Here is a 7,505-nt window from a genome sequence, read left to right on the forward strand (position 1 = left end):
CTGAACCAATTTTACCATACTTCTCTGATAAATTCTAAGCTATGAATGATTTAATCTGCCTGGAAGCACAACTGTTTCTTTTTGCCATAACTTTATGCATGCCTCCAAACTAAAACAATTGCACAAAAAGGTGATCACTTGGGATCAACACTTGAAAGTTTACATGTTAAGTTTCTTTATCAGAAATGAGTTTCTATTAACAAATAAACGAGTTTAAATTTTATGATTTAAATTTATGAATTTTAGGTTTTTTTGTTTTTTTTAATTATATTTATTGGTTTTCAACGTTTTGACAACAAATGCAATACAAGACAAGAACAAGAGAACAATCCAGCTCTTAGAGTTACATACCTATATACGAGCATATGCGTACACATACACACATATACATACCTACCAAGAGAAAAGAAGGAAAAAAAAAAAGACAGCAATGGAAAACAAATGGTCTATACCAAAACATTTCAGATGTTTAATTCGGTCATCCTCAAATTACAAATCCTCTCCGGAAGAACCGAAGTTTCAAACCTACATAAGAAGTAAAAGGTTCCCAAACTTTATAAAAGTTATTTTCTTTATCGTGCAGTTTGCTCGTCAAGTAGTCCAGAGATATAAAGTCCAGTACTATATTTAGCCATTGTGATTTACTTGGTACTCTTGTCAGAAATCCAATTCAATACCACACATTTTCTTGCACAAAAAGTAAGCATTCTGTAGAGTTGATGCTGATATTTACCAGTAATACCGGCGTCGGTTAAACCAAGTAGTAAATACAATGGGTTAAATTGTGTGCAAACAGAGAAAATCTTATCTAATTCACATTTTATTATAGCCAAAAATGTTGAATTTCCCTGCAGGACCAGTAACAATGTGTAAGACTACCAATATCCACTCTACATTTTAGACAAAATGGTGAGAGGCTTGCATTGAATTTACTTCGCTGAGAAGGAGAAATGTGCGCACGGTGTAAAATTTTAAATTGTATGGACTTAACCCGATTGCAGATACTTAAAGACTTTACATTCTTCCAAACCTCATCCCCTCCTCCTGATTTATTGCCCACTGCAATTCCTTTTCCCAAACTTCTTTTAGGTGAAATGTATTTGGTGAGGGGTGCTCTTTCAGCAAGTTGTAAAAGACTTTGAAGTTTTACCCTGGGGAAAAAAGCTGTTTTTCACACACTGAAATTGTTTGGTCCACATCGAGTGCGGTTTTTTTCTGTATGAAATCTCTTATTTGCAAATAACGAAAAAAATCCTGCCTCCCAATATCATATTTATCCAATAGTTGGGAGAATGATAATAATGTGTTACCTTCCATCAAGTCAGAAAGCGTACGAATTCCCTTTATTGACCATATTTTGAAGCCAGAGTCCATGGCGCCAGGTAGAAACATCGGGTTATCACAAATAGGTGTAAGAGGAGATATAATTTGGAACCTGTCCTCAAGTTTTTGGACCATTTGCCATGCCCTCACAGTGTTAATAGTAATGGGGTTACTGCAGTACGTTTTTAAAGTATAGTTTTTTCCCAAAAAAGTAAGTTTTTTAAAGGGAACCTGGACATAGAGCTTTCTATATCAAGCCAGCAGGTATAGATGGTTGACGTTTTAATGTGCCTAGTGGCATGACCTCAGATTTGTTGAAATTGATTTTATAGCCCGAAAAGTCCCCAAACCTGTTAATGGTCTCTATGAGATGCGGGATAGAGTCCTCAGGCTGAGATAGAAATATGAGCACGTCGTCAGCATATAAAGAAATCTTGTGTTGTCTCTCCCCAATGGTCAGACCACATATCCCCCCATGGGTCCGCACCGCCTCTGCCAGAGGCTCCATAACCAGAGCAAAAAGCATGGGCGATAGGGGGCAGCCTTGGCGTGTTCCCCTTGGCACCCGGAAATTTGGCGATCGTAAACCATTAGTAATAACAGCTGAGCAAGGCTCGCTGTAAAGTAATCTGATCCAATTAACAACATTTTTCCCCAGGCCAAACTTTCTCATAGCGTAGAAAAGATATGACCACTCAACGCGATCAAATGCCTTTTCGGCGTCTAGGGAAACAACTAGACCAGGCATTGCACTTTGATTGAAGAGCTGGATCACGTTGAGCAACCTACGCATGTTATTAAAGGAGCAACGTCCCTTAATGAAGCCAGTTTGATCCTCATTGATAAGTGTTGGGAGTAGGATCTCCAAACATTTCGCTAATATTTTGAAAGGATCTTTAAGTCTACATTTAATAAGGAAATTGGCCTGTACGAGGCACAATCTTCCGGTGGTTTATTTTTTTTAAGTATTAGAGATATGTTGGCTTCCCTCAATGACATGGGCAAGTGACCTTTTTCGAAAAGAGTCGTTAAACATGTGTAGCAGCGGTTCGACCAGTAGGGTGATGAGCTCCTTGTAAAATTCTACAATAAGAGAGTCAGGCCCTGCTGTTTTTCCAGACTGCAGACCTCCAATGGCTTCCGTGACTTCCTTAATGGTTATAGGACTGTCTAATGTTGATTTTTGGATTTCTGTCAAACAAGGAAGGTTAAAGTTGGAAAAAAAGTGTCCATTAGCTCTGTAGTGTCATTAGAGATCTGAGACTCGTAGAGATTTTTGTAAAATCTTTTGAAGGTGTTGTTAATATCATCTGAGTCAAAGAGTTGTTGGCCATTCCTGTCGTTATGAATGCTATATTTTGAGAGTCTGATTTCTTTTTGATCACGTATGACAAATATTTCCCAGGCTTGTCACCGTGTTCATATAGTTTTTTGTTTTGCAAATCTCATTTTTTGGAATGACTACATATTAATAACAGCGATTTCATGAATCAATCCATAGTCTGGCTGGAAACAGGCCTTCTCTTGAACGTGAATGAAGAAGCTCCTTAAGTAAGTTTTATCTTGAAGCTTTTGAGTGTTCTTTAGGTTTTTATCTGCTTTAACTATTACCGGACAGCGGGGGCACGGAGCAGCAGGCAGAGCGGCCATTAGGGAGGAATCCTCCTCCGTGTTCAGCTCCATTTTGAACTGGCGGTAAAAAACTTATATTGGAACTTTATGATGAATAGAAATGTTGACAGGTTGATTTCTGTTAATAACAAACACAACTATAGTCAATAGAAAAAGAAAATTATGTAGAGCCGTCTTGGTTCATCTTTCACTGTTCCTACAATCACCACTCTGGTCTGGTTGGAAACTAAAGGATCTAAACTAAAAGGATGTTCCTCTTTAACTAACAGGTCTATCTCTGTAGGGATCCATTAAAACAAGTCAATCATTGGCGTTATTCTACAGTCAGATGAATAAATCAGCTGTTTGCTATTTGAGCTGCTCTGTTTCCTGCTGCTCCGTCATTCTTTAGTGTCCTCTGGAAACAGGTTGCTGTCCTTACGTGTGACATCATCAGTGTCTTTGCTTTAGTCTGAAGAAACTCCAACAGATTTAAAACCACATGCAGTCACAGAAAAATACAACCAGGGAATAGAAAATGAAAATGAAATGAAATGAAAAGTCCCAAGTAGGAAATATAATGTTAATCTACCAAACAACAATACTGGAGAGCATCCAATTAAACATGGCCGACTTTCAGTATGTCAATAATGAAGAGAGGAATGTTTGGACATATTACAGATTAATTTTTATTTTTATTTAACCTTTATTTAACCAGGTACAATCCCACTGAGCTACAGTAACTCTTCTTCCAGGGAGTCCTGGCAAGACAGGTGGCAATAAGTTTCATAATACATAAAAGTCAGGATAATGGTTCCATACTACAACCACGAATCTCTATGGATATTACAACACAAACAAGACATTACAGTTAACTTAAGCTAATGCAGACATACAACTTAAAATCAGGTTCCACTGAGATTTGAACTCAGATCACTGGATTCAGAGTCCAGAGTGCTAACCATTACACCATGGAACCTTTCAAACTGTTGCAAGGGTTTGCTAGACAGTTTCTTTCATAATCTCCACATGTATGCTAGTAAAGGCACACAACAATCACAATGAAGATGAAAAAAAAAAACAATTATTGGCCAACTTAAGTCATTTAGTTAGCTAATTTTTCAGAGGATGTTAAGAACAGGTTTTGAAGGACTGGCCACAGACAGTGAATACAGCAGTAGATATGTCTACTGTGTACAAACACATGGTAACTTCACATGTGTTGACAATAAAGATGCTCACAAAATGCTGTACTTACCATTGAGTTTTGAGTTTTGCGCACATTCATTTCCGCTTAAATACAAAGAATTGCTAAGTTCTTTATTCCCAATATCATGTCTCAGACATTAGTTCCAGATGAAAACACTAATTGTCAGAAGTGGGATTTGAACCCACGCCTCCAATGGAGACTGGGACACGAAGGCAGCGCCTTGGACTGCCCGGCCATCCTGACTGATCCAACAGCTGATCAGTAGGACCTGTCTCCACTATACGGCCAGTTTAATCTCCGTAAATTTACGGAAATCCTGCAAACAGCTATGTTGACTGTTTATTTGTGGGATTTTAAATCTATCTGTCAACCCCATCTTGCCCGTATTGGATGGAATGATGTCAATTTGCACTTTTTCTGTTTAACATAACACCTGGATGCAACAAAGAACCCTTTTCTCCTGTTTTGTACACAACCCAAAGTTTTACAAAACAAAAGATAACTTTCACCGAATCCCTCAGTTAAATCACAGTCAGTAACTTTACATGTGTTGACAACACATGCACTGTGTCCAAACCTTTCTGTGTAAAAAATATCAAACTCAGACATTAGTTCCAGATGAAAACACTAGTTGTCAGAAGTGGGATTTGAACCCACGCCTCCAGTGGAGACTGCAACCTGAACGCAGCGCCTTGGACCGCTCGGCCATCCTGACTGATCCAACAAATGTTCAGTAGGACCTGTCTCAAAAATTATAATAGTGAATGAAACTGTCATGATATAGTAGGTTCTCAGTCATCCATGTCATAGTTAACAAGGGAAGGTTTCTCAACTGTCAGCCCAAATATATGGAGACATGGAGACATGGAAGAAAGTCACCAGTGTGGCAATGTGCTTGACATTGGCAATAAATTGCACAGGATGTGAAGGGAATGTGCAATACAGACCAAATCCTATGGTGGGAATCAAGATCCACCAATGTTTCTGTCCACAATGTCCACCTGAATCCAGAAAGTCTCTGCCAGATGGGAATAGACTGACAATTGGGTCAACATTGTGCAATTATCTTCAAAATGTCCAACTGAATCCACAATAACCTGCCAGATGGGAAATAAACTGTAACTGTCTTCATGGTCTAAATGTGTCATATATTGCCGTACAATTCCCACATGAGTCCAGATGTGTCCGTTTTGGTTCTTGATCCATGCTATTACCCCCAAAAGTGCACAACTGGGCCAAGGGACATTGGACTTGGTAAAGGTCCTCCGCAGAAGTTTTGTCTCTTATCCAAGAGACTTCTTTAGTTGTTTTTTAACACGAAAGGGTTTGACACAGTGCCCACTCCCCCAACCCATGTCTGACAGTTGAAAGCTGTGGGGAGAGGGGTTCCAAAGTTAATAGACCATTCAACAAGCATTCTGATGCACTATACTGGCCCATTCAGGATGAGCACTGTATACTTTGACTGCAGCAACACAAATTCAAATTCAGTGATCCCTAATTTTTATGGTGAGTACGAGACTGAATGCAAAGTGTGTATCCCCATGTAACTCAAAGCCTATCACTTCCAGTCAATACTGTCAAATTTGGAGCTCCTTCCAATTACATTAACAACCAGGGGCCTGTTGCACGAAACTAGGATAAGGCATCAAGCCGGGATATTCAAGTATCCTGGATGAATTTAGCTTGGACTCGGTGCCAACGACCCAGATTGAATAAGCCCAGCCAATTAACCATGGAGATTCATTCTTTGCGGCTAGCTGGTCCAGAGCAGGCTAACACCAGGCTAAGATTAATCTGGAGTCTCATGTGTCAAATCAGCTGCAGCTCTGATCCGAAATAAACATGTTTACAGTTATGCGTTGTCTTCTGCATGTGCTCTGCTTTATTTTATTAACATGCATTAGCCTACTTGTCACTTTTCCCGGTGGGACGGTACTATGTCGAGGCTGCCTGGCGTGCGGCCGCTGCCCGGTGGCCGGTGGCCGCGCTGCCCGCTGCCCGCTGCCCGGTGGCTGCTGCCCGCTGCCCGGTGGCTGCTGCCGGTGGCTGGTGCCTGGTGCCGGTGGCCGGTGGCCGGGGCTATTGCCTGCCAGTAGACCTGCGAGTCGCGTCAGTGTCCACTCTCTCTGTAAAGTAGAGATGAGCAGCGCAGCGTCCGTGGTCTCAGCTTCAGGTTTATACAGGACGCGCTCCAGAGATTAAGTGTGACGATATTAATGTAGCGATTCCAAGAAGATATTAATGGCAGACTGGTCAGAGACCAATACATTCATGATTTCATTTTGGGCTTGTCCTTCTCTAATAAGGACAGTTTGTGTTACTCCGTAATATGTAGGCCTAATGTTTTATTATAGCTTACATTGGTTTCATAACCTTCTCAATTAGTCTCACATCCCTGGACCAATGACGTTGCCTATATACGTACTGTATATAGTGTAGTTACATTCATCACACCGGGGAACACCACAATGCTTCTTAATCTTTTTATTTTAATGCTGTACTTGTCAGAAGAAGAAAAAAAAACAACATACACATGTTTTTACATACAGTGGTGCTCAAAAGTTTACATACACATGCTTAAGTGACTAAAAAGAGGAATAAAAAAATCATGTTTTGGAAATTTATTTTAATACCTAAATTAAAAAATGAGGTAAATCCAACCTTTAAGGACACCAATTTTCTTTGTGAATGAATAACGTATTGTAATAAATAAATGTTCTATTTAAAATACAGGGGTCATAAGTATACATACCCCTATTTAAATTCCCATAGAGGCAGGCAGATTTTATTATTAAAGGCCATTTATTTCCTGGATTCAGGATATTATGCATCCTGATAAAGTTCCCTTGGCCTTTAGAATTAAAATAGCCCACATATCACATACTCTTCACCATGCTTAGCAGATAGGCAGGGTTTTATTTCAGTTAGACTAATACCTGGTTTGATTTGCATTGAGAGATGATTTTATTAGAAAGTATCCCATGCCTATCCTCTAAGCATGGTGAAGAGTATGTGAGGATGTGGGGCTATTTTAATTCTAAAAGGCCAAGGGAACTTTATCAGGATGCCATAATATCCTGAATCCAGGAAATAACTGGCCTTTAATAATAAAAATCTGCCTGCTCTATGGAATTTAACATAGGGGTATGTATACTTATGACCCCTGTATTTTAAATAAGAACATTTATTTATGTACAATACGTTATTCATTCACAAAGAAAATTGGTGTCCTTAAAGGTTGATTTTACCTCATTTTTTAATTTAGGATTAAAATAAATTCCAAACATGATTTTTTTATTCCTCTTTTTAGTCAACTTAAGCATGTGTATGTAAACTTTTGAGCACCACTGTATATGCA

The 7,505-nt window shown here is 39.3% G+C and overlaps 2 non-coding genes across 2 annotated transcripts; both read right to left on the reverse strand.

The window, feature by feature from the left end:
* Positions 1 to 3,841: 3,841 nt before the first annotated feature.
* On the reverse strand, positions 3,842 to 3,913 carry trnaq-cug (transfer RNA glutamine (anticodon CUG)). The gene has a single exon. It is a non-coding gene; the product is annotated as a tRNA-Gln (tRNA).
* Positions 3,914 to 4,776: 863 nt separating this feature from the next.
* On the reverse strand, positions 4,777 to 4,859 carry trnal-cag (transfer RNA leucine (anticodon CAG)). The gene has a single exon. It is a non-coding gene; the product is annotated as a tRNA-Leu (tRNA).
* Positions 4,860 to 7,505: the final 2,646 nt, after the last annotated feature.

This window comes from Etheostoma spectabile, unplaced genomic scaffold (assembly GCF_008692095.1).
Source record: "Etheostoma spectabile isolate EspeVRDwgs_2016 unplaced genomic scaffold, UIUC_Espe_1.0 scaffold00019002, whole genome shotgun sequence".
NCBI classification, from domain to species: Eukaryota; Metazoa; Chordata; class Actinopteri; order Perciformes; family Percidae; genus Etheostoma; species Etheostoma spectabile.